The 27,699-nt window shown below is 41.0% G+C and overlaps 1 pseudogene across 1 annotated transcript in view; it reads right to left on the bottom strand.

Annotated features, from left to right (window-relative positions):
- Window positions 1-27,689, bottom strand: part of LOC310888787 (protein unc-13 homolog B-like) — a 121,574-nt pseudogene extending 93,885 nt beyond the window's left edge. Inside the window, exons 1-6 of the transcript XR_014589233.1 lie at window positions 26,747-27,689; window positions 21,406-21,431; window positions 14,878-14,924; window positions 10,174-10,252; window positions 5,429-5,503; window positions 4,722-4,941 (exon numbers count right to left, since the gene is read on the bottom strand). The product of XR_014589233.1 is annotated as a protein unc-13 homolog B-like (transcript). The remainder of the gene's footprint in view (window positions 1-4,721; window positions 4,942-5,428; window positions 5,504-10,173; window positions 10,253-14,877; window positions 14,925-21,405; window positions 21,432-26,746) is intronic.
- Between the last annotated feature and the right edge of the window lie 10 nt (window positions 27,690-27,699).

The following is a 27,699-nucleotide window of genomic DNA, read 5'->3' as shown; positions in this document are numbered from 1 at the left end:
CACTGAAGTTTCAGAAATTCATTAAGAACACTGCATACCAAGGTATGCTATTAAAGACCTGGGTATAAAACAAGCCATAACTTTGCATTACCTGATAATTATTTTTTTCATTTTATTTGCTAGAGGCTTGATGTTCAGTATTCCATTTAGTACAATAAAATTTATCTGAAAAAAGGCCCCAGAGTTTCCTATTGTTGGCTTAAGATGAAATGAAATCAAAATACTGGAATTAATTATGTAGTCCCCGCTGTCTTCACTCACCAGTGATGAACTACCACTACCCAAAGTGATGCCTGTATCAGACAATCATCCAGCTGTAGACCCAACACTTATTAAAGGAATATGAAATTGAAATTACACCAGGGACTATACTTTGAACTTCAGATAAGAAATGCTATTCAGCATTAACAGAACTAGGTCTTTTAGGGATGGAGGTGAACTCTATATTGTATACATAGAACTACAGAAACTGTAAGAGGCCAAGCTGAAAAAGTTGCTTTTCCTATGAGGAATTCTGAAATCTGTAACAATACAAAGAAAGGGCAGGACAGGGTTTGTTTCTGACCTGACCTTATGGTAATGAAGAACCAAACTCAAACATTAAGGGCTAGTGTCATACATGAGTGAGTGCTCTATTTCAGAAACATTTTCTAAAGAAATTATTAGCCAGGCATCTTGCTAACATAAATGTTTCACTGCTGATAACACAGATGGGACCAGAGGTACTGCAATTTTGGAGTAGCGTGGTCTGCATCATTGCCTTAATGGCAAGCACAGCAGAAGCATTGAATAGGCTTTTGACGGCAAACACAGAAAAATGGAAGAGTCCTAGCTAAAAACATATTTCACATCCCCACCACCTCCAGAGACCTTGAATAGTGGGGCCATTCACCAAGACTTGCATCAGGTCTAGCAGCTGCCCGTGGCATCCTGAATTGCAGGAGATGCAAGCCATGCCACACAGACCCCTAGACAGCCCTCTTTCATCACCTCTAAGGCTTGGCTCTGCTTCCTGACTTTCAGAGGTAACTGCCCGTAAATATCCTGCTCCTCCACTCTGCCCAGATGATTGCCCAGGAAAAAAGGCTCCACTATTCCTTCACAGGAAAGATATTTGTCTCCCTGCAGGGGTTACACATGAACTGCAGTGCAAAATCCAGAATCAGATACTGTGTTTAACTATACAGACTAACAGAGTAAAGAACAGACAAACCCTGTCACAACAATATACCAATTCTTAATTTTGACATTTTCTTGTTGGTACAAAACCACCATGGCTTCCACAATAACTATCAGAGGATTAATTACATATAACATATTTGATATAAACCCAATGCATGTCACTATACTGGAAGGTCACCAGTGCTTCTCCTGCAGCTGGATTTGGGTCAAAAAAGTTTAGGCCAGTGGTGCAGCTTTTCAAGTAGTTCTGTAAATGGCAATAAAAAGGCAAGGGACTACACAAGTACTGTGTATAGACATGTATAGTACCATATAAATGGTACTGGGCTTTCCTTATCTCTTCCTCCCTAGGAATGAATCACAAGTCAATTTATAACTGGAAACAGAAAGCAAGTAAGGCTATATTGGGACTGGTATTGATACAGCTATTAGTAAACTGCCAGTGTTGTTATCTCATGCTTTAAGAGGAAAAAGTCAAGAAAGCAACACTGGCAGGATAGAAGACAGCTGTTCAGTAGGCGGATAATGCTTAGAAATTATATATTCATGAAACTTAAAATAGATATTTGAGTTTCAAATAAAGGTACCCTTCTTCCTTCTGTGCAAATATTTTCCTGCACAGGATTCTGGAAGCAAACAAGCATTCATCACCATGGTGCCTGATCATCATTCAACACCAAAGCCAAGATGATTATCACAAGAGTGACTTATTGGTCTCCCTAACAGTCCACTCACAGAGCCAGTCTCTGGAATGCAATCTGTTCAGAGTGCAACTCAGAACTTTCTCATCCAAAACCCAACAAACATGCCAGACTTCCAGTTCTGAGTCAAAAAGTGTTGAACAATTCCAGTGGTGAACCAAAGCCCCAGGAGACAAAACAGTACCAAGCGGGGCATTCAGCACTGCAGTCCTCATAGCTTATGTGAGGTTCTCCAGGTTTGTTGTTCCAGTACACCATAAAACAGCACTAATATGGCTAATCATACTCACAACACAGATTTTATGTTCAATAGAAGTTTGAAGCTTGAGATCTCAATTCCTCATTTTCATGATCTCCAAAGAACCAGATTTTGATATCCCAGGGCAATTTCTTTCCTCAAGTTTAACTGTAATTGAGGACTTAGATTAGCATCACTACTGGGAAACAAGACATACACTTGCAGAAGCAGAATACTAAGGCTTTCCAAATGCTAGTCCAGAACTGTGCAGCTCCCTTTTGTCAGTATCTCACTAGTGTAACGTCCTTCCCTTCCACCCTCTTCATAATTCGGCCTACTTCTCTGCATCCATTTCTCTGCATCCTACACATCCATCCTCAGCCATCATAAGGCTTCCTTTGATATCAACATTTCCCAACTGGTTGTATTTCAGTTAGTACTATACTGGTACTCAGGGCAAGAGATAAAAGCCCCCTTTTTCCAAAAGCTTTACATGCTATGAGGATTAAAAAAACAAAAACAAACAAACAAAAAAAACCACTCTCCATCCATTTCCAGCCAAGCAAGAAAGGAAGTGTATCCATGCAGCAGAGACCTCCAGTAATTCCAAGAACAGGTGAAGGATAAAGAGAGAGCATCTTAGGAGCTCTTCATTGCATGTCTTACACCTCTGCCTTGGACTCCATCACATCCCTTTAGAAAGATGATTTCGGGACAGACCCAGTATGGCTATTCTTAGGTTCCTGAAATAGCATTATTCCTGTCCTCGTGTTCCACACTGCCAAGCCTCTCTTTTGAAAGATGAACAAGCAAACTCATATCATCCTCTCTCAAGACATTCACACGCATTTTCTCCATTACAATTGAACTCTGCTCAGTACCCATCCCAGTCTGAAGTCCTCCTTCTTGCACATGGATTGCCACAGCTGCCCTCTGCAGGAATACTTTTCCTCTTTGTCATTAGTTAAACTTAGTTTTCCTTCTATTGTTTTTGACTTCATTACCTCTCCTCTGTACAGCTTTGTGCCTATTTCCTCACTGCTGCTCATGCAAGACTAATTTTCCTGTGCTATCAATAACATTTTCCCATACTGAGATATCATGACTCCATTATGACACTGCAACATCTTGGTGTGCATCTGAATTAAGCCTGGATACACACCAACAGCTTTTCATCTCAAATGCTGAAAATCACCAGTTAGCATATGGTTCTGGTGAACTCTACAAACTTATCATAGCTCATCAGTCCTAAATATAACTAATTTAAAACTCTGCACACATCAAAAATACAAGCAGCAGCAATGTCCATGTAAGGTGTCATGATAAGCTGTAAGAAAACAAGTGACCTATGATTCTTTAGTATCCCTTGCTGGATCATCCAGTCTGGCTTTCCCAAATAACTGGAGTCTGAGATAGGTACAGGATTTGACTCCCTATGCTCCTATAATTGCTGACATGGATTTCCAATAAGCTGGTTTCTACTTCACAAACTTCTGATTCCTTCTGATTTCAAGCTGGAACACCAAGAAAATCAAGAGTGAACAGAAGCAGCCCCACCTTCCTCCTCAAGATTTAACACTTACACAGTGGAAACTTCTATTCCATTCAGGCTAAGATATTTTGCTCTCAAGCAGGAATATAAATTTGAGACCAAATCAAGAAACTGTTTTAGGAGCAAATAAAAATAATTTGACCAATCCAGATGCCTAAAATCATACTTTTTCTCTCTCTTTTTTTTTTTTTTGGTAAAAAAGAGAAAAATCAAATCATTTTAAGCTTCTCCGTTGTATGTGCAAGGTCTCTTTTACTATGCAAATTATTAGCTCTGCTTTCTTTGAAGAGAGGGCTCAGTTTTTGAACACTGCAGAAAAACAAAAACAGAACTGCTAGTAGTAAGATGAGATACTGCCCATACACTTAAATAATACCTTCCTACCTGATCCATCATCCGACCTCATTCAGACTCAGGTCTCTATAGCGACTCAGCCACAGGGCACTCCTATTCAAATGACAACATCTTGACAACCTGCACTTGGTACAGAGAATCCTGGCTAAGTCCACGGATGGTATTCCCTAAGCAGGAACCCACTGTTGCACTGCTTAAAATCCAGTAAAACAGGCTGAAGGTTTAAATAAAACCTGACTAGGATACCAGGGCAAGATGGACAGAACAAAAATCAGAATATCCAGCTTTGTAGCCTATTCACCCACCCTGCTGCCTCTCTTCTGTGCAGGAAATGCTAGCAAACACACCACCTGAGCTGACACAGAGAGAGATTAAACACATTACACATGTTAAAACAAACAAAATATATATATATATATGTGAAAGAGTCGATTACTAAACCTTCCTTTAAAGCACACAAAGTACAACATTGCAAAGAAGCTCTCCTGCATCAGCAGAGCTGCATCCACAGGGTGATGGGTGCAGGCTTAGCCTAATGGCACCTTTTCTGAAAATACACAGTCATTTTAACAAATACATCTTCACTAATCACTGAGCTATCACCTTTATATTTAGGAAAGCTCTTGTAACACTTCTTGAACAGCCACACTCCACTGTACCTCTTGGGATAGAAAACAGCAAAACCACTACTCACTTTGTAAGCAGTCAGCGTTGAGCAAGTCTTGGCACTTCTCATGGCATTTGACTCCACATTCAGTGCAGCGCATTCCCTGCCATGCAATACCCCATAACAGCCCCCCACATTCATAGCAGTAGGTAGGAGTTGCGGCTGTCCACACTTCAAAGTTGTGTGGGGTTGTACAAGAGATAGGGTAAATTAAGGTTTGCAAGGTCTTCTTATAGACATGAGATTTCTGAAAGACAAGAACACACATAAACCAACAGCCAGGAAGGTGACTGAACCTGTTTTTGCTGGTTAACACATGGAAAAGGCATGAACAGTGCAGTTTATCTACACATTTGAAGCAGCCAAATTTATCCAAATTCTACAAGCGGCAGTAGAGAACACACTTTCAAAAATGTTTCTCCAGACATTTAAAAGAAAGTGGAAGAGATGGAAGAAATTAAATTTTGTGGATGAGGGATACTTTACATAAAGCAAGTTTCTCACACTGTCTCCCATAATAGATAGCACAGAAGGAAATAAGTTTGTATTTTTCAGGATCATATCTGACATATTAAATGTTATTTTTTACGTTTGGTTTCTGTAAACAAATGATACAAGAAGCTTTGCATCTATACTTCTAGACATCTGTGAAGCTGGCTCTGCATCCCAGAGAGCCAAACTCCCCTAATTTGCTTACTGAGAGTTAACATGAGCCAAGCAACCCTCCCACTTACCAGCTCTTCATCTTTGAGAGATGTTCTAGTGGCCATTGCTGAGGTAATTCCAGCTTTCCAGGACTGAACCAGTGACTAGAAGGAAGAAAATTTGTTATTCACTACCAATGTTCAGAAACGCACTGGTACTACACCCCCAGAGATGTGAGCAAAGGCACTCTGTCATGCCAGATACCAAGCCAGCAGTCTATTACATTCAAGTTACTTTCTTAAATGACAGTTCACATTTCAAAAGAGTCAAATGCATACTCTGGGAGGTCTCCAACTAGTTCTCATCTGCCCACAGCCAGTCTCAAATTTTTGTTTCTCTGGTAATAATGATAACTGGGTTCACCTCTTCACTTTTATGTTCTGGTAGCAATGGTGTTGTGGTTTAACCCGGCTGGCATCTAAACACCACACAGCCGTTCGCTCACCCTCCCCCCTCCCTCTCTGGGATGGGGGAGAGAAACGGGAAAGTGAAGCCGGTGAGTTGAGATAAAGACAGTTTATTAAGACAGGAATATAAGGAATATAATAATAACAATAATAATAATAATAGTGATAATGATAATAGTATTAACAATAATAATGTGTAAGAAAACAAGTGATGCACAGTGCAATTGCTCACCACCCGCTGACCGATGCCCAGCCTATTCCCGAGCAGCCGGCCCCCCCACCCCGGCCAGCCACCCCTATATATTGTTTAGCATGACGTCAGATGGTATGGAATACCCCTTTGGCCAGTTTGGGTCAGCTGTCCTGGGTCTGTCCCCTCCCAGCTCCTGCTGCACCCCCAGCCTGCTCGCTGGCAGGACAGAGCGAGAAGCCGAAAAGTCCTTGGCCTGGTGTAAACACTGCTCTGCAACAATTAAAACATCAGCATGTTATCAGCGCTCTTCTCATCCTAATCCAAAACATAGCACCCTACCAGCTACTATGAGCTACTTAACTCTGTCCTAACTGGAACCAGGACAGATATCCACCCCTTATTCCATACCATTTATGTCATGCTCAGGTTACACTCTGTCCAATACATTCTAATTAATCACCATTTTCATCTATGATATATAGCAATCATGGTAGTGATGACATACATTATTATATAATAATTAACATACTACAATTCAACTCATGGGCTATTCTCACCCAGTATCAAATCCCCTTGAGGTACACACCGGACCTCCCCATTCTTTTGCATTACCCACCAAGTGCATCCAGGTCCCTGAGCAAAAGCAATTCCACGAATGGGTTTGCCTTTTCCTGAGGCAGGAGTAGCCCAGACTGTTTTACCCAGCATGTTTCTTACGTGCACTACAGGAACTTTATCCCCTTCTACAGTGCGTAACAGGTTTGATTGGGCAGGTCCAGCTCGGTTGGCAGATCCCCTGGTATTGACTAACCAGGTGGCCTTTGCCAAATGTGTATCCCAATTTTTGAATGTCCCAGCACCCATTGCTTTCAGTGTAGTCTTCAACAGTCCATTGTATCGTTCAACTTTTCCAGAGGCTGGTGCATGATAGGGGATGTGATACACCCACTCAATACCATGTTCTTTGGCCCAAGTGTCTATAAGGTTGTTTCGGAAATGAGTCCCGTTGTCTGACTCAATTCTCTCTGGGGTGCCATGTCGCCATAAGACTTGCTTTTCAAGGCCCAGGATAGTGTTCCGGGCGGTGGCATGGGGCACAGGATATGTTTCCAGCCATCCGGTGGTTGCTTCCACCATTGTAAGTACGTGGCGCTTGCCGTTGCGGGTTTGAGGGAGTGTGATGTAATCAATCTGCCAGGCCTCTCCATATTTATATTTCAGCCATCGTCCTCCATACCAAAGAGGTTTTGACAGTTTGGCTTGCTTGATTGCAGCACATGTTTCACAGTCATGAATAACCTGTGCTATAGTGTCCATGGTCAGGTCCACCCCTCGATCACGAGCCCATCTGTAGGTTGCTAGTAGCATCAATTGCAGCTCGATAGGCACAAGCCAGACCCCAGCACGCTACAGTGATTTGTGTCACTTTGGAACTGCCAGAGTCATGACACCTTTTTTTCAAGCATTCTGCCAGCTTTTTAGGATTTTGCAGTTGTTCAGGGGTGAATGTCCAAAACACTGGAGGTGACCACTGCTCTAGAAACCTGCCCATATCCTCCCACACTCCCTGCCACTCGCAACTATCCCGCCTCAAGACAGATCTCCGGATGAGATTCCTGAGTAGTTGTTTAACCCTCCACAAAATCTGAAGCGCATTCAGGAGACATAACAACAAGAGCAGGCTGGTCTGAGTATCCCAAGGATATTCAACATCTTGGAGAACTATCGTAACTAGCTCGGGGGATAAGAGGGTGGTGGTGAAGGAGAAAGGGAGAGTGAACAGGTAGGGAAACATGTCTTCCCCTGTCCCCTCGACAGATTGGCTCCCTAACGAAAACAGGCAATAGGTGTAATTGCTAATAGTTTCCGAGATATGGGTTCCAAAGTATAGAGTCGACGTCAGTGCTGAGTACAAATACCAGGTTAAAGTCGTGACCAGATATTTCATCATTTCATAAGCCATTGCTACACTGCACAGTACCATAACAATCTTAAACCAGGGCCCGGAAAAGATAAACAGTGCAACAGGGAGCACATACAGAAAGTAACGCACCATAAAACTCAATTTGGAAAACAGGTACAGCAGACTGGAGATTAAGGCAATCAACATCGTGACTAGCAACTATTAAGCAGGTCCAATACTTATACCAATTTTAGTTTAACACACTCTGGTCAGATTTGTCGATATCTCAACCCTTCATGCCCCACGTTGGGCGCCAAAAGGACTGTTGTGGTTTAACCCGGCTGGCATCTAAACACCACACAGCCGTTCGCTCACCCTCCCCCCTCCCTCTCTGGGATGGGGGAGAGAAACGGGAAAGTGAAGCCGGTGAGTTGAGATAAAGACAGTTTATTAAGACAGGAATATAAGGAATATAATAATAACAATAATAATAATAATAGTGATAATGATAATAGTATTAACAATAATAATGTGTAAGAAAACAAGTGATGCACAATGCAATTGCTCACCACCCGCTGACCGATGCCCAGCCTATTCCCGAGCAGCCGGCCCCCCCACCCCGGCCAGCCACCCCTATATATTGTTTAGCATGACGTCAGATGGTATGGAATACCCCTTTGGCCAGTTTGGGTCAGCTGTCCTGGGTCTGTCCCCTCCCAGCTCCTGCTGCACCCCCAGCCTGCTCGCTGGCAGGACAGAGCGAGAAGCCGAAAAGTCCTTGGCCTGGTGTAAACACTGCTCTGCAACAATTAAAACATCAGCATGTTATCAGCGCTCTTCTCATCCTAATCCAAAACATAGCACCCTACCAGCTACTATGAGCTACTTAACTCTGTCCTAACTGGAACCAGGACAAATGGTAACACTGGTATTGCGTAAGATCATTACGTGGGACTCAATCTTCTATATTTAACTTTATTCATAAACAAAGGGGGGTTATTTTGTCAGTTTTAAAACATACATAACACTCCCAAATGTGACAGTGAAAGGATACAACCAGGAGCACAGGTTTGAATGTGCTGGTGAATCACATTCATTGGCCATCACTGAATACAATGAACAGCATTTTCCCCTCGAAACCGACCCTTTTCACATCATGCCAATGCCACTCTGCACCCTTGAGCAGCACAGGACCTGCCCTTGCAGCACCTAACACTGCTATACAAAGATGAAGGCTGAGAAAGAAATTAAAGCCAGCAACACCTATTTTGAAATCATCAAATCCTATCAGAGACCTTCATTTATGCTCTGATTTACACTATTTGAAGACAGACCAAAAAGTTCATTCCATCAGTGATGTAAGCAGGACAGAGTGCTGAATATGCATGCACTGCAATACTGCAGGTTCAAAATAAAAAGCATTAAAGCAGAGGGAAAATAAGGTATAATAATTTTTGTTTCTGGTAAAGACTTGTTGGATTGTCTTTAGCTCCACTTACCATAGCCTGTAGAGAGAGAATGAAAGCATACAAAGGAAGTAACACAAGTTAATGCCATCATTGCACAGGTTAGAAGACACAAGCAGATAGTAAGACACGTTAGGCTTCCGATGCATAAGCTGGAAGAGAAAATTGTATGCATCTTTTCACAGGAATTGCAGGATATAGAAACTTTGGTCTTTCAGATGTTACAGCATCTCTCCCAACTATGAATGTGCTATGTGTACTGATCACACAGACAACAGAAAATCATTTGTCCCAGAGAAGCCTTATTTCACCATATCACACAACCATAAGAAACTTGTCCTCATTACTTGCTTGGTTCTTGTGCTTCTTCAGCACAGGAGCCTACTGGCAATATTTCAAATTACATTAAAAAATCCAAACACACATGTTCATTTATCTATCCTCTCAAATTCCAGTCTTCTGGTAAGTTGCCAAATCTCACATGGACATCATAACTTTCCACAAAATATGTGATTTTTAGGAAAAAAATAATAATGCAGGCACAAAAATAATCAAATATTCTGTGTAGAAAAAGAAGGAAGATGAACATGAAAAATATCTTAATTCTGCCAAATAAATGCAACACTGTATGAAATCATACCTTGTTCTCAGAGATTTTTCCAAGCACAACTCCTTAAACCCTTTTTGTAAGAATTAAACTAAGAAGGAAACTTACAACTCTTTGAAGTGACAATGAACATTACCATATGTCAAAATATAAAGCCACTTGCACCAGTGACTGTGTGGCAGAAGAAAAATCTCTTACCAGATCACCGACAAGTGGAATTGGCTTTTTTTTGCGTAGATCAGGCATGCTATCAATGCCATAGAGACCACCTACAGGCCTGGAAATTCAAGAGGAAAAAGGATTAAAAAAATCTCACCAGCAGTGACAGACAGTAAACAGATGACCAAAAAGCTTCCTTAGAACACCAGTCTCTTTGCTAATATCATAGTCAATGAGAACAGGAAGAATCAGTTCACTGCAAACAAAACTTAATACTAAAACAAACTTGCTTAACCACGAAAAAGAAAAGTCATTTTCCCAGTCTCAAGGCTGAGTGTCTGAGCTACCTCAGAGTAGACTGTGCACAAGCTTTCAGAGCATCCAGTGCTTCCCAGTCGCTGCCACTAGCAAGTGAAGACAGGCTTATCCCCACAGCTTCTGTGTGGCATGGATTTGGCAAAAATCTTCACCTAACAGTAGAACCAGAGATCTGCAGCATTCTTCGTAAAGGTAAGAGGGTTGGCACTGTTAACCTGTATATTTTGATGATTTGCTATACCACAGTCAGCCAAAATGATTTAAGACAACTACTAGAATAGGTAGTATGGGACAAACTACTCTTACTAATATTCCATATATAAAAGATACACATGGAGGTGCACTTTTAAATGATCTAGAGAACCAAATTCACACATGCCGTGGAAATTGGTAGGCTGGTAAGTGACTACAGGCAGCCAACCTTCCTTGGCAAGCAGGGCCTGCTCAAATCCACTTTTAATACAGCCAAAAGTCAAAAAAATGAGTAAGTCTAGGAAAAAAACAAATGATGACCAAACCACCTGTGTTATAGCAGACCACACTAGGATGGAGAAAGATGTCACTGCGCAACCTAGCGCAAGGCTGTGTCAAAAGAGGGCAGGAGTCTATTATATATATAAACATGCCATAGTGCTGCAATGGTAAAATTGACTTTTTTGACTGGGCATAGGAGGGTGACACTTCCAATCTATGGCTGAGATGACAGATGCTGCTGGCTGAACAAGTCTGGTGGGAAGGCAAGAAGTCAAGTGTAACCGCATGAACTACCCTTGCCTCCACATGCAATATTCGACATATTTGCATTACAGAGCTGTGCACGGTTCTTTGTGCTCCTACATAAGGAACAAACCTCATTCACAGTCTGCTACACTGCTCTGCCAGCAAAACGTGAGCACTAGATCCTGCAGTTGGGAACAGGAGACCAACTCGGGCATGAAAAAGATGCAGGTTTACAGCAGTTCAGTTAGTTTAAACTGTTGGAGTCTCTGGCAAAGGATGTGTTCTCTAGTGAAGCCAGGGATAGAAGAATGGGGGCTTGCTTAATTGCATTAAAATAGATGTTGCTGAGTGTCTTTGCTTACTACTGTGCAAATTAACCGAAACAAGGAGTCTCGGGGCCCCTCACAGAAGATGTTTCCTGACAAAAATGGGGAACCTGTCTCAAAAGCCAGCTGAGACGGATCTTGTGGTTTGGACAAGAGCCAAGGAGCAGCTGAGTCTGTACAAAGGCAGGGGGTCAACTAGTGGTGATGAAGAGGAGTTATCGGACTTCATCCCCACGACCCCCCAATGACTACCACCAGAAGGCACTGCGCAAGCACAGACAGGAGGACTTTATGGAAATGACTTCTTGGAGCTAATTTTAATACAAAGCGGGGATAGCTTATGCATATGTATAGGTGTATTGGGAAACTTCATGCATATGTAACTCTTTACTGCATATAACCAAAGCAAGTTGCCGCGTTAGGGCATGCATGCCTTTGGGAGCTATCCCGCACGCGCCCGGCGCCGAAATAAGCCACATACCTACTTTATAACTCATTTGCTTTGAGTTGTAGAGTTCTTCCACAAATCACTAGTACTGGAAATCCTTACAGCAAGGCTACATGGTGTTTTTACTAAAGGCTATTCTCATTTCCAACACACAGCTTCAGAAAATATTTTTGCTCGAGTTACACCACAATAATCCCTTCTGGCTTATAATAGAAAGATCTGGCCCAGATCAGCAAATAATAAATATAAGCATAAGAACTCAGCACGGTCTTGCTGGGATCAAACAGGATTTTTTTCTGCTGTCCTAATGCTACAAAATGTTGCCTGATATTAGCAATACTATTTTGGGGTAAAATAGGTGTCACAGAAGACTATTCAGATGATGTCAAGAATTTAAATCACAATACAGTTTAATTTATTGCTAAGTTTTGGGTCAAAAATTTGGGTCAAATCATTATGAAAGCATATGCAAAATATAAAGGGAGCATCTGTAAGAAGAAAAGATTCAACAAAATAGTCACAAGTAAAAATCCAGAGTCAATGCCCCTGCTAAAGTTAACAGCACAGCTAGGAAATAACACTTCTTTTCTACAGAATTTTCAAAGTTGTTTTTTTTTTTCTAATTCAATTGAAAGGAAACTGTGACACTGATGTTTCCTAGGGGAAAAAACAAACAAACAACAACAAAAAGCTAAAATTGTACATTTTATAATTCAATACAAGCCTAAACAAGATATCGTACTTAAGAAACATGTCTAGTTACAGCCTGTTTTCTTGCAAAAATATTTATGTTAGACTAAGGTTTTTGCACCTGTAAAATAAGAGAACCGCTTGTAAGCCAGACTGATAGAGAACAGCAATATTTGAAAGGTGCTTGCATTCTCCTCTGAAGTGAGGTATCTTAATACCTAGATAGTTATACACTCAGGTAACCTGCTATTAGCTTACTAATATTAAAAAAAAAAAATATCAGCGGTTCTTAATTTTCAAAAATTATTTAGCTTGTGCTTTCAGCTACATCAATCTCTACTCTAGCACAATCTCTACTTTGCTTTACAAAATTACAGTGTTTGTACAGACAGAAGAACGCTGCTTCAAATATGTACACCATGGCTTTATATGTAATAGAGTAACTCCTCTGCAACTCTCCTCTGCAATGCTTGTAATATTTATAGCATTATTATGGAGTGCTATATTGGGAAGTGAATAGCGTCTCTGTGTGAGAATATGATTTGCACTAATAAATAAAATACACAGATATGAGATATTACACACAGAAACTGATCCGTAATAATTGTACTTTTTTTTTAAAAGCTACATTATGCTAAAAGTGCAAATAGCTTGAAGTATGTACTCATTTTTTAATATGACCTTTATCACACAGATGCTTACATTAAATCTTCAGAATTTAAGGAAGCAAAGATTGTTTGTGATGACAGAAGATGATTACTTCCCTCAAAGGACACCACTTCTCTAATCTTCACATGAAAGAACTCCAAACCTAAGTGCTTTAATATATGTTGTGGCTAATTAAGCCACAATGTGGCTAATAGTGGAATTAAAGGTTCACCACCCACCACCACCTTTTCTGGAAATCTCTTGCATGTAGGGATATAGTAAACAAGCCAAACTTTCATCAAAACTACATTAGTCAATTTGTTTTGTTAGATCTCCCATAGAAGAGGAAAAACTTACAGACTAGAGCAAACATGGCCTTGAACAGACAAAATAAATTTTAACTATTTCAGGACTGCAGTTGTATGAATCTTTCAGGCTAGGAAATCATTTTGTGAGGCTTCACTAGTAAACTCAGTGCACCAACTCCTTGTTAAAGCAGGTGAAGGTGTTTATAGTTAGAATAAATCACTGTCTTCTGCTCCTGCTAATTGCCAGTTTTCCATCAAAGTCTTGGACTCCTTAAGAAAGTATGGGGTTGCTAGGCAGCTCCAGGCATCTGCAGGTGTGGAGGAAGCTTTGTGGGAATACCAACTTTACAGAACAATGACTCCCAAAGCAGAAAGCCATATAATGAAGCCTCTGATTTAACTTTGCATTTTATTAGGAAAGCTTACTTTGGTAGTATGAGAATTAACTTGTATGTGTAGCAAGCCAACCTCTTGCTGAGATATCAGGACAAATCTGCTGCTACCTCAGCTCCTAATGAGTGCACCACTACCAAACTGTATCGCTCTAATCACGAACGAGGCACATAACCTAACAGCTTGGAAAATGTGTCATTCCTTTTTTTTCCATAGAGGATTCTAGGAAAGCTACCATGCTGGCACCTATTATGCTGAGTATCATGCTGAAATTACACACAATCAGAATGTCTGCTTCATTTGCTGCAACTAGTGTGTTACAGAAAGAATGCAGTTTCTCACTCTCACCTGTGTAAAAGAGGTATGATGACCACTGTTTGAATGAAAAGCTGCAATGATTTCCAGAGCTGCTCCAGTTTTGACTTCTACATTAACCACAGGAATCATTACAAAGACAGGAGACTTCCCCAAAGCTACCTTTATTTCTAAGAGCAAAATACACAGCAATTTTTGTGAGCTACTCTTTCCCTGTCCTGAATCAGTCACACCTGACACCAGGGAAAATACCCCTCTCTGTGGTGTTCAGCAAGGATTATTTAATACTACTGCCATAAGTGCCTGCCCCCATCACATTAGATTATACATTGCAACTAAACCCTTGTCCTTAACCACAGATCTTCAGAAGAGCTGCACAGCCAACCTCCAGCTGTTTAAAAGGAGACCATAAAATGTAGCAGCAGCCTGGCTCTAAGCAAGGCATAGCTACCTGATTATTCCTAAAACCAGCCATTAAAAGCATCAGAAGTGCTGCTTCTACTTAAGTTGAACTGGAGACCTCAAACTATACTGTAACTATAAACACAGTGAAGCAAGGTCTCAGGATAGCACTTACCCTCCTTTGAGCCAGGGTGGTTTTGATAGATCAGCCTCATCTTGACCCTTAAATGGGGGAAGGCAAAAGAACAATATGAAATTAGTTTCTGAAAACACCAGAAAAAAATATTTAGCTTATATGCTGAGTAAATGATAACAGACCACACTGCATGCAGGCAAATGCATACAGACAGTCATTCAAGCACCTCCAAAAGGCTGACATGTCAGGACAGGTCATATGGACACACAGGTTATGCGATGTCACCAAGCACCTAGAACTGGGACCAGAAGAGCCTGTTCAGTGCACCTCCTCTTTCAAAAGGAAGTCTTGAAGATCAACTCTTCCTTTTTTTTTTTTTTTTCCCCCAGGCCAACAAAAGCATGAGGCATGGTAGTGCTCCTGTTACTACAGGTCACCACTGACATGAACATGGTCACAATGAGGACACTATAAATTAAAAGCACCTGTATGAAATGCACAAGTGATTGATCAGCATGATACTTTGTACAAGCACTTATGAACTTTGTTCATGCTCAAATGTAAAGACTCTCCAGCCCCCAAAGATGGACAGTCTCACTGCAGCTCCATCTATTCAAATGCAACTATTTAACTTCCAACAGGTAACCAGTAATGGCCATCACTTGCAAGAATGGAAGACACCACAGGCAGCAATATGAGGATTCGTTTTCATTAATTCAAACCACGTTCTTATGTTCTCATAGGAGTGTATTTATAGAGTTACATTTTGTTTCTTTGAAAATCTTCAGTAGATCGATTAGAGATGAGAAGTGTTCAAACATTTACAACATACCCAGGAAAGAGAGTTTACTGCATAAGGGGAAAACGGTCTATCTGTAACTGGAAGCATCTTTGTTCCAGCTTACAGCTCATATGTTCTCCTGTATACCTTGACAGAAAAGCTGGTTTCCAGCAGTAAATATGATTAAGGAAGACACATTGCTAATAACTAACCCTCCAACCTCAGATAGCCACATCTGCCAAGAGGCTGTAACTTGCAGACAGTGAAAAACAAAATACTTCCAGTCATGGGATGTACAACCTGAGAATCATCACAATGTAAAGGAATATAAGGAATTAAGCTCTATTTATATATAAGATAAAAGAAGACAGCCCCAAAAGAAAGGTTCATTTTAATTTGTCCTGTGCTTTGGATGAGCTGTGCAACCTCAGGTTGTTCACATGTGTCAGACAAGGTCTCCCAAGAAAAGCAGAAATAACCAAGAAAAACAAGTTTCTGTTTGAGGTCTCAAAAACAAAAGCCCAAACTTCTTATTCATTATTTCTAGAACTACAGGGCTAGGCAGATCTGAAGACTATACATTTTTTTTTTATGTATTTTAAACAGGTGTGAGCAACATGGCATATCCATAATTGAAGGCACTCCCCAGGTTTTCTATGTGATCGCACAGGCCTGCAGACCAGGTAGCTGCAGCCTGGACCCATGGTCCAGCACTGGTGCACGTTTCCCAATACCCAAAGCTGCACGCCAGGCTCTTTTACCTAGATGAATGATGTACACACACCTCCACTCTAAACTGTGCTCCCCAAACCTCTCAGCCTGAAAGCTGCATTTCCTCCGGAGAGACTTGGCTCAACTGCAGGTCAAGAGAGCGGATTTCATGAAGCAAATGCAACCAGATCCTTCAGAGTACAAAAGGGAGGATATCCCTAACTTTGCCTTTGAACACCTGGAAGAGCTGCAACAAGAAAGCAATCATCAAATGGAGTGACGTTTCATATTGGCCTGAGCTTGACAGCAGTGTTCAGCTGATGCTGGTCTACTGTCCTGAATGGCAAACTCAAATATAGCAACTTACTGGCAAAAGGAATTAGAGTTAACAGGGGTTTTTCAGGCAGTTTATCTGAGAAACTCTAAGTGTAAGTGGCCAGATTAACCGATCACAAATAGCAAGAGCAATGCTGCAGCTCTGAGCCAACAAGATTATCAAGAACTCTTTTCAAGGAAAAAAGATCGAGCTCTGTTATTTGAGCAATGTTTCCTAAGGCAACTAAAAGTCAACAGAGAATGGCAGAGAGCACGGATGTAGGGAAAGGCAGAAAGTGCAATTGGGAAATGAACTTCCATCACCCAGATTTTGACAAATGCAAAGTAAAAATGCTGGGAGTCCAAATAAACTGCATTTCTGCTCATTTATCTTCATTACTTTTGCCAAGCATTTCAGACATGTAATTAAAAAGAAAACAAGAGAAGAGGAAGAACTTCTGTAGTGATGAGATTAAAAATCATCAAGGTAAAACAGCAAAAAAAACAACAGAGCTTTCAGTAAGTGACAATATTGATGTGGGGCCAAAGCAGGTGATAGCTGTGTGGAAACAGGAGTTATCACCAGACGAACAAAAGTACAGAGGTTAATTTGCTCCAGGCAGCATTCTCCCTGGGGAAATGCTGAGGGAACCAGCACCTGACATCCATCAAACAAGGGCTGATGCCTTAAGACTGGGGAAGAGCCAATGCAGCACCCACAGCTAAGGCATGGGGAGAGGAGGAAGGAAACGTTATCCAGACTAGCACAGGCTCATTATTGGCTTCAACAGCTTGAAATATTTCATAGCAGACACAAAGGAAGGAATTAACATGGAGGTAAGGAAAATAGGAAAAAAAATACCATACAGGGAACCCTAGTTTTTTAAACCATCAGTTTGGGTTTGACAAAGCAACCATTTTTCTTTAGAGTGTAAAAAGATTTATCAACTGAATTTTCATTTCAACAAAAAGGCTTTGATGAAATGCCATGTGACATTAATAAGGCTGGATAAGCTAAGAAGGAGTAGGGGAGCTTTATGGTGGGTAAACAAGTAACTAGCTGAGCCATGGACAACGCAATAAGGAAGCTAGTGGAAGTAAGGATCTGCTGATAAAATTTGCTGATGACAAATATGGGAGAATTATCAATACAGAACAGAACTCAGACCTTGATGGAACAAAATGATGACACTGAAGATTGCAACAACAAATTAAATATGGTAGAAATAGAAAGATCAGAGCACCAAAACCTGCTGTGAATTCTACTGCACACAAGGGGCTCCTTGATGGAAGAACAGCAGGTGAAAGCAGACGAGTTCTAGTCATCGCACTGTGGCCATGAGCCACCATGATACGGTCATGTAAGGAGAGAATATCATCTATAGAGAATATCCATTGAAACATCTCCATAGAAATAAAAGCATAAATACCACTGTATACTGCTGGCACAACTCCTTCAGAAAGGCATGTACAATCTTATTCTATATCAAAGTAAAAAGAATTTACACAAAAATGGCAAAACCAGCGTGAGGATACAAAGACAATACTGTAAGAGAATGAGACAGACCACTTACTATAGCAAAATGAACCTTTTTCTGTGTTTATTCAGTGGAGGGGAGAACATAGAGCGTGGAAGAACTTGGGCTAAATAAAAATGTTGGATGAAAATTAGGTGTCTAACCATGACAGTCCTGCAGTAACCTTTCAAAAGGAAATGCAGACACCAAATCTAACGAGTTTCAAAGAAGGAAGACAGGCAGTTTATATAGGAGATAATGACAATATGACACATTGCTAAAGAGCTACCAGGCACCAAGAAGCCCTCTGTAGTCCCTCGTGGCACTGATGTATACAGTTGAAGAAACAGAGGCCACATTACCTACAAGTGTTGGCATGCAGATTAACAGGGTGCAGGCACCTCCAGGAGTGCCAGTTAAACAAATAAATCCATAGTTTATATCCCTGTTATAGGCAGAAACATTTTAGACATTCTTCTTTGCTTGAAGGCAAATGGCAACGTTGCTTAGGTGGAATTGCTGTAGCTGGGGACTTTCCCACCTCTGAAGGCAGCACTTGCTGCAGGACACAGGAAGGCTCCAGGAGCTGCTCTGGGTCTTATCACCAGCCACAGATCTGCTCAAGTCTAGCCCAAGACAACAGCCAGACTCACTTAGAGCCTGGGCAAGTAGAGAAAATGATGGGCAGATGCAAAGAACATCTGGAACAACTATGAGTTTGTTGATTTGTTTTTTAACACTGTCCTTCCCAAAACTAATGGAAAGGCAATGTTGACACATTTAACACCTAGACATGTACATGCTACAGATAAAGTAATTTTATGGCTGGCTTCTACTTCACTTCTCTGAACAGTTGTGCCACTGGATCTCTCTTTAAAAGCAGACAAACCAGTCTGAATCAGGATTTTTTTTTCCTTATCTCCAGTAAGCACTAAAGAGATGGAGCAGCAAACATAAACAAAACTGACCATCACCTTTCTATTCAGTTTTTGTATTTCTGATGTTGATGGATGACAGTTTTAGACCCACTTCCAACAAATGTCTCCAGCCAGGGAAGTGCCTGTCACCCCTAGTAATGCAGCATGTTAACTCGCAGGAAAGGATGCTGAAAAGTTGTCTCCAAGTAATGACAGTTTCTTACCAACCAAGAGCTGCTTAGCCAAATCATATCAGTGATAGCAGCATAAATTGAAATGGATTAAAAAGAGCATCTAAGGCACAGTATTCAGTCATAGGGAAGACGATGTTTACCGAAGCCTAAGAAGGCGTCTAGTAGGAGTTTTGCTTATTCAGGAAAAGCAGCAGCCAGGATTACAAGTAATCTGAGAAGTTAAAGTTGAAATTTGCAAGTTTTGCAATTTATCTCATACACAGGAAGATGTTTCAATGGAGAGAATAAACAAATATTTCTGTAGAAAAGAAAGTCCATAAAACAGAGGCTCAGCCAAAAAAATCACCAAGTCTTTCTTTTAGAAGAACATCCCCAGATCTGTTAGCCAACTCCAGGACCATGTAGAAGTCTAAACACCTAACTTTCCATCACATTTAAGTATTGTGTCTAGCACATTGTCCTCTTACAGAAAGAGAGATGGAAAACATGGAATACTGCATTATTTCAACAGATAAGAAAAAAAAAAATCATTGACTTTTTATTTGTTTTGAAAATCATCCTAGCTTGTTTTCAAATACCATGCTTGGTTATTAAACCACCGATACCTAAATTAGCTATAGATGAATCTGAATCAGGCAAAAGCAAAAAGCAACTGTTTTACCGTCTAAATTAAACTTCTAGTCATGCCTAATTAGATCCTTTCTTCAAGGATATTAGCAGAATCAGACTAAGCTAAATCATCCCAATTAAACTAGTTGGTCTTATGGTTCAATGTCTTTATTGATTCAAGCATGCTCCATTTTACATGGATCCAAAGCTGCAACAAGCAGGATTATTTCAACATCAGTGCATTCAGCAACAGCATAAATTAAAAAAAACAACACTGAAAATCTACAAAGGAAGCTCCTTCCACCTGATGAATCTTCCAGTACTAGTTTTCCACCTAATGGATGAGTCGCCTACAGGAGGCTGCAATGTTTTTGCACCAAAGCCAGAAGAGGACAGAATTTGACACAAATCCCAGATATGTCTGCACTTCCAATAAAACACTAATGGATAGACATTTGCCAGTAAGAATGAAATAAACTTCTTGATACACAGGCCAATAAAGCTTAGAAATGAGAAATCATCAAACTCAATGGATAAGAGCTACATGGAAGCCAAAAAGCCACACAGTGTTCAGTCTGCTCCAGGACAGTAATTTAGCATGATCTGTACAGCTAAGGGAGAGACAGACGCACAGTGGGCACCTAATCCATGCAGCATAAGTTCAAGAAAAATAAAAAAGTAAAGTGAGAATTTAACAGCCAGAATTTTCTCTACATGAGATACAGCTGTAAAAACAAAAATGTTACACAGCAGCCAACAAAAAATTCTGCGGATCCTCTTAGAAGGAGTTATTTATTGCCCACAGGCTGCCCACACAACTGAGCACAATAAGCAGAGAGACAACAGATCCAAGACTGGAGAGGCAATTAATACCTACATCTGATAATTAGCTAGTTAGCTAATTATTAGTTAGCTAATTATTAACTAGCTAATTAGCTAGTTAGCTAATTATCTGATATTAGCTGATAATACAGCTAATATCTACCTTCGAGCACTGCCCTGCTCAAAGCAAAGTGCAGCCTGGAGCTAAAATGGCATGGCATCTGCAGCAGACATCTCCCTGCACCCATGGTCTTGCTTAATCTCGGTATTACAGCCTATAAGGGTACTTTTGCCTTTGACTGCAAGCAGACAAAACAATTAGTGATGGAATGAAATAGTGCAACTGAGGAATAATGCAAAATGAGGAAATGCTTGGTTTAAACAAGATTTATAAAGAGGAAGACTGGAAAAGACAAAACAAACCATTTGTACTCTACACGTGGTGCTTCTGCACACTACATGCACCCCACAGAGCGCCAAAGGGTGGAGATCACTCTAAGCATTCATGTTTTCTCTTTGTACAAGGTACTATGCACTGAACAGACTCTTAACTCATACACAGTGTTAACATTTCCTCTGACAACCATAACATGCTAAACTGAATCTCAGCACCCCAGCTGGAGCAATTGGTTACATGAAGACAAGGCATGCACACACAGGAGTTTCAGAAAGAGATGCTGGTTAGAAGGGGCAACACATACAACCTGGAGTTCTCCTCTACATCCTTCTGTGAAGAAAAAAAGAGAAGAAGGAGAGGAACAAAAGTTAATAGACCAGATTTCTGCCATGAGCTCTGTAAAGTGATTTCAGAAAGTGGGGTAAACATTTGCTGCAAGTTGATAAAACATTTGTGCAGCACCGAGTTCTCCATGTGCTTCCTAGGACATACACCAGTTAATGTCTACGAATTAATCTCAAGTTAAACTCTGATCAAAGTTCACCCATAACTGCACATGCATTAGAACATATGGTTTTGAGAGCTGATTTTTACAGAGTTACAGTTCCTGATTTTATTAACTCAAGAATTTTAATTAATCTTAATACAGCATTAGAGATGCCATTTATCGCACTTGAGAGAGAACCTGTATTTAATACAAAGAGGAACAGATTTATTCCCCCTTTCCCCCCAGAGTACATCTACTATTTGCATTTGAAGCATCCCCCTTTCTTCCCTCCTCGCCCTCTGTACATTTTGCCCGTTACGAGGAAACTGGTAGCTCCCACGGAACACATTTTGCTTTTGCAAATACCATAATGCAAGGAGATATTTTCTGGCTTTATAAATCTAGGCAATTCTCCTCTGAGAAAAAAAATCCAGAAGCCTCCTACACTAAATCTCATGTTTATGGATAGGCAATTTCAAGGCTAGTAAAGTTATATGAGAGTCATACTAAAGCTTCCTGTAGAGACGTGGTATCTTGTAAGCCTTCCAATCAGATAATTCTGTATCTGCACAGAAGAATCATATTACTCATTTGCTAATGAAAGATGGAGGAGAAGGAATGTCTTCATGGCAACAGGGGCCACTCAGACTGGTTTAAAAGCTAAAATAAGTTTTCAAAGTTGCTCCATGTACAGATGTAATTCATGGTCTAAAATTTTGGGTAGACCTGTGCGGTACCAGGAGTTGGACTTGATGATCCTTATGGATCCCTTCCAACTCGGGATATTCTATGATTCTATGATTCTATGATTCTAATTACACACATGCAATCACTAAGATGGGAAAACAGAGAAGCTATTTTAACTCAATCACTAAGGAGAAGTCAAATTACTTCAGCAAATGAAGTGCTGGACTGTAGCTAAAATAAAAGCCCTACTTTCCACCTTAAGACATGTCTGCATGGATCCTCAGCAGGAGCACCACCTTTCAGTGGTGCCCAGTGCCAGGACAAGAGGCCATGGGCACAAACTGGAGCACAGGAGGTTCTCCCTGACCATCAGGAAGCAGTTCTGTGCTGTGCAGGTGGCAGAGCACCAGCACAGGTGTCACAGAGAGGCTGTGGTGTCTCCCTCCTTGGGATCTTCAAAATCCACCTGGACTGGTCCTGGGCAAACTTCTCTGGGTGTCCCTGCTTGGGCAGGGGTTGGACCAGAGGGACCCAGAGGTCCTGCCCACCTCAGCCATTCTGGGATTCTGTGAAAGCCCCTGGACCACCCTGCAGGCCTCTCATTTGTGAGCTAATGGAGGAGAAAACACAAGCAGCAGCACGCTGCTGTCTTCTGTGTAACAGCCACATTTTGCCAGTCAGCTCCACACAAACCCGCAGACCTGAAGAAGATGAGGAAACTTGGGGTCCATCCCAGACTCAGCCAGGAACATGCGTTTTTGGGCACGGACATTTCTGACTCTCTAAAATAACTTTCTACAACATCCTCCTGCCTGTGCCTTTCTATTAAGCAAAACCTTCTCAGCTAGGCAGCCCCATTCCACTTCAAGTCCTCTCTTTTTGTCCCTCTCTTCAACATTTACCCCAAGCCCTACAAGCCCAAGCCCATCCTCTCCTGACTTGGTCCCTTCGGTTGTCTCCATGTGTCCCAGTCAGATCCAGACTTCCCTCATCCTTGGGTTTCATCTCCTTTTGAACCAGATTCCTTCCTGGTACCTCCTGAGCCTGTAAAGTCTCTGAGTGCAGAGGATGGAGAAGACCTGGACTCACTGCCACTCTCAGGTCTGCCATGGCTCAGTTATGCTGAGCAGGGAAAACCCAATTTTAGTCCCCAGCTGGAAAACACTGGGGACAGGTAGAGTACAACAGCTTAACTGCATCAAGTTACCAGCGAGCATATGCAAACTACACATTTTTCAAAGGCTTATTCACTTCATTTATTTGGGGATGGTTTTCCACAAATAAACCCTCGACAAAGACCTACCACTGCCAAATTTTAAGGTCAGAGGGCACTAGAGCTTCTTAAATACAAGTCAAGCTTATTTTGATAAAAACAAAGCAATAAATCTTGCATTAGACTCGTTTTGGGAAATACTGGATTAGTTCGGCTTAAATTCCCTATGTATCTTTGACTTCTGAGCCCCTTCAGTTTAAAGCTAATAGGGGCGGTTTCATGCAAAATAACATTTGGCAAAGCTCAAAGCAACTTCAGGCAAAGACTGAAAATCTTCTGATAACACCCCCTTACAGGAGGTGTGCTCACAGCACCATCAACAGCGACTAACCTGGTTAACCCCCAGTAACAGAATTCTTTCACCATTCCACTTCTGAACATTCAATTTACATCTACAAAAATCTGTCATTTTAGGATGGTGGGTTTTGTTGTTGTTGTGTTTGTTTTTTTTTTTAAAACATGCACGAAGTCAAACCATCTTTACCTAATTTGCTTTTTTCTCCCCTCCAAATTAAAACTTTAAAAGCTTGCTTGTATTTTCAGGGGATATTTTAGTTTCTTTTTTGACTTCAAATTAAATACAACTATTTACATACATCTGCTAACTTCTAAATTGTTCTGGTAATTTGCATCTGTGTACAAATATAAATAATTTAAACGTTTATGCCAGTACATCATCTCTGATTCACCAAAACACACAGACTTACCTTCAAAGTTATCATCTATTCCTTTACTGCAGCCTGCTGCCAAGCACATTTAATAAAATACCCTGAACTTGAACTTTCAATCAGGTATATGTAAGACAGCGGTTCAGGCTCAGAACCAGAAAAGCCAGCAGGCAGAATTTTTTCAGGGTTTTCAGTGGACCTGACCCAGGACTTAAAAGCACATTAAGAACAAATTAATATATTTAAAGTAGGACATATACAGGCATCTGCAGCTGGGAAAAACAACACTACCACCATCCTTTTGTTGTACTCACAGTTTGATGCTTTTTCCAAAGGAAGAAAATAAGAGCTTGGCTCAAACTTATTTTAGGTTGAGTACAACTCAAACAAAATCGTTGCTTCACTTTCTCAGAAAATGCATGCCAAAACAACCCTATTTCAAACTGAATGATTTTATGATTAATTTTGTCCTGCTCTACGGCCCTTGGCAATGCTGCCATCCCCTCCTCTCGCTCTAGCTACTGCCAAGAGGTTACTTATCCGCCCTTCTCTGCCTGCTTGCTCCATTCTCTGCTAGCACTGCTGTTTCAATGATGGCCCTATACCTCCTTCTCCAGACAGGGCTGCTCTTCCTTCCCAGCTTCCCTGCCTCGCCCTGATGGTCTGGCTGCTTTGCTACCTAACCTCTCTTCCAGGTTTTCTTTCCTAAGCTCTTCCCCTTTTCTCATCCCTTAACCATTTTTTCCACTATCTTTAACTCTTTTGGACTCTCCCAGTCTCTCAAAGCACATTTCCTACATCGTGATTTCATCCCATGCTTATTGGTGTAACCTCAGTTGTCACATCAACCATATAGATATGTCTTTACCTGAGAATCACACAAACTCTTCGTCACATTGCCAGATGATGTGGTTATTACTATATAGGAAAGTTGAACAAGGAAGGCTCAGGATGCCAATCCACACTGGAACCAGATTTAAGACACTGAAGTAATAGCTATAATCATTATCTTCCTCACTGTTTTGGCTATTTCTTGCCCTGTGAACATGCCTGTACTGCTCAAACTCTGCTGAGACAAGCAGGCTGCTCTCACAGTTGGTGAAGCCTCAGAAATAAGTTATTTCAATATTTTGTTGCTCTGTGGCAAAAGCTAACCCAAACAACTGCCTGCTCCCCAGGTCCTAAAATTAGGACAGGACAGGACTAAGATTTCTGAATGAAAAAATAAGTCAGTTTCATCTTTACTATCCATAATTGAGTGATTTGAACTTTCCCTTGAAAAACAAAAATAGGTATACATCTGTGCCAAGCCTGCAAGAAATCCTAGTGCTTGACTCATTAAAAACCTATTGTTCGAATTAACTCTACAATAAGAACCTCACATAAAATAAGAAAGAGAAGAGCTGATTACAAGCTTTATGATCTGCATAACTGAGAAGGTCACTAGTACAGAAGTCAAATACAGATTGTTTCCTCAGTAAAAGTACAGTCACTGGAAAAAACACTCAAGAGCAAGACTACTTTTACAATAGGAAAAAGAGCACTGATTATTCTGACTAACTTTCATAATTGCAATGAGAAAAGTGAACAAAACATTTGATGCAAATATTTGAGGCTTGAAATAAGGAAATGAAGATTGCAAGCTCTAGTTCCAGCATCTATCTACCACTCTTGAAACCATCAAGCCTCTTCCCTTAACTGTGTAGTGATTTGAACAGAGATGCCACTGAGAAAGTCATCTTACTGCCTGGAGAGGGAGAAGGCAGATGGACCTACATTTCAACGTTAGATTTGGTTTTACCAAATCAAGGCCTATCAAAACACTGCCCCTCAAAGCACGTCGGTCATTTCCATCTTCCACGTCCTCAGGAAGGGGTTAATCAGCACTGCTCCACCGCTGCATCAGCTCTCATCTGTTGTGGTCAAACACTTCTTTATCTGTACTGGTAATAAGGAATGTAGCTCCACAGAAATGGAATATTACTCATGTCATGGACAAGTTACAAGTTATGAAAACACATCTCAACTTTTTATAATTATTTTTTATTTTTAAGGTCTCCACTAGGATAACATCTAGCAGCAATTAAACACCGAGAACTCCCACTTCATGATGGAGCCACTTGAAGTCTGGAACCACTCAACTCCTAAAACTGCAAATCCAGCTACTTACAGCTCAAATGCATACTTAGTTATCACATCTTAACTATTATATTTAACAAGGACCCAAGTCACGAATTATGATGAAAACCCCTAACACCCACTATTTTGAAGATGCACTGCAAATCTCCCTCCCTCCCCCTCTCTCTCTCAAAAAAAGTGAAACTTCCTAATTTGCACTCCAGTGTGTTGTACAACAAATTTTAGGGTTTTGTCAGTACTATTGTACAGTGCATGCAATTGCTCTCATAATTATCTCCTAACTTCTAAGATAGTTCTAATAAACTGTTCACCTACAGAGTGAGATGTTGGCTACTGGCTGCACAAAATACCAGATTTTGACATCTCTTTAAAAACATTTTTTTTAGTTTACCTGAATTTGTCTCCTCAGCAGAAATCCAGTTTCCTTCCTGTGCTAATTCTTTTAAGAGTCTCCTATGCATTTGTCTCTTTTCCCTTAGCACATTTTTGAAATTGTTGATGCATTTGTTCAGGTAGATGGTCTCAGCGCACACCTTTTCAAGGCTCATGGGTCTGCACTCCTTTCCTTGCTCAGGCAGAGAGTTCACATCTACAATCTCATCAGGAGGTAAGCGCTGTCCAGCAGGAATTTCACAGTCCAATGATAGCATCAAACATGAAACAGGAGGCTCACACGGAACTGAGGAAAGACTGGAAGGAATGAACTGCATTTGAGCAGACACTTCACTATTTGCAGTCGTGTTCACCTGGCTCTCAGAGGACTGACTAGGAGGAGTTTCTGCAAAGTTGTCAGGGCTGCCACACATACCTGAACTGGTCAGCATGAATGTATTGCCATCCATCTGTAAGCCACTGTCATTTTCCCAAAGCATTTCAGAATCACTTGTCTCCAGTTTGTGAAACACCACTTGCAGAGCAGACCTGAAGTGATGAATGGCTTTCCCAAGCTTATTAGTGTAAAACTTCATGTCTACAAGATCAATGTTATCCCAGGAATGGTCAAGGAAATACTGGGAATTTTCCAGGACATCCCTAAAGACCTGATCAGTTGGATCTTGATCATTCAGGTCCATTTGGATCATATCTTTCAAGCTGTCACTACTATCAGCCATTTCATCTGTTGTGTGATCATAGCTAATGGTTGTCACCCCACTTGAAACATCTTCCCTTTGAGTATCAACTTTCTCCACATTGGTAAATTTGCACAGGGTATCACAGTCTCTTTCAATTCCTTCTGCAGTTATCCGCTCATCTTTATCTAGAAGGGAAGAACCATTCTCAATGCCTCTCTCAGTATCATGCCTGTGTTCACTTTCAGTGCCTGAAGCACTCATCCGGCTTGCA

The sequence above is a fragment of the Anser anser genome (assembly GCF_964211835.1).
Source record: "Anser anser genome assembly, chromosome: W".
Lineage (NCBI taxonomy): Eukaryota > Metazoa > Chordata > Aves > Anseriformes > Anatidae > Anser > Anser anser.
The sequence above is the reverse complement of the archived record's forward strand: the minus strand, read 5'-3'. Positions and strand labels throughout refer to the sequence as shown.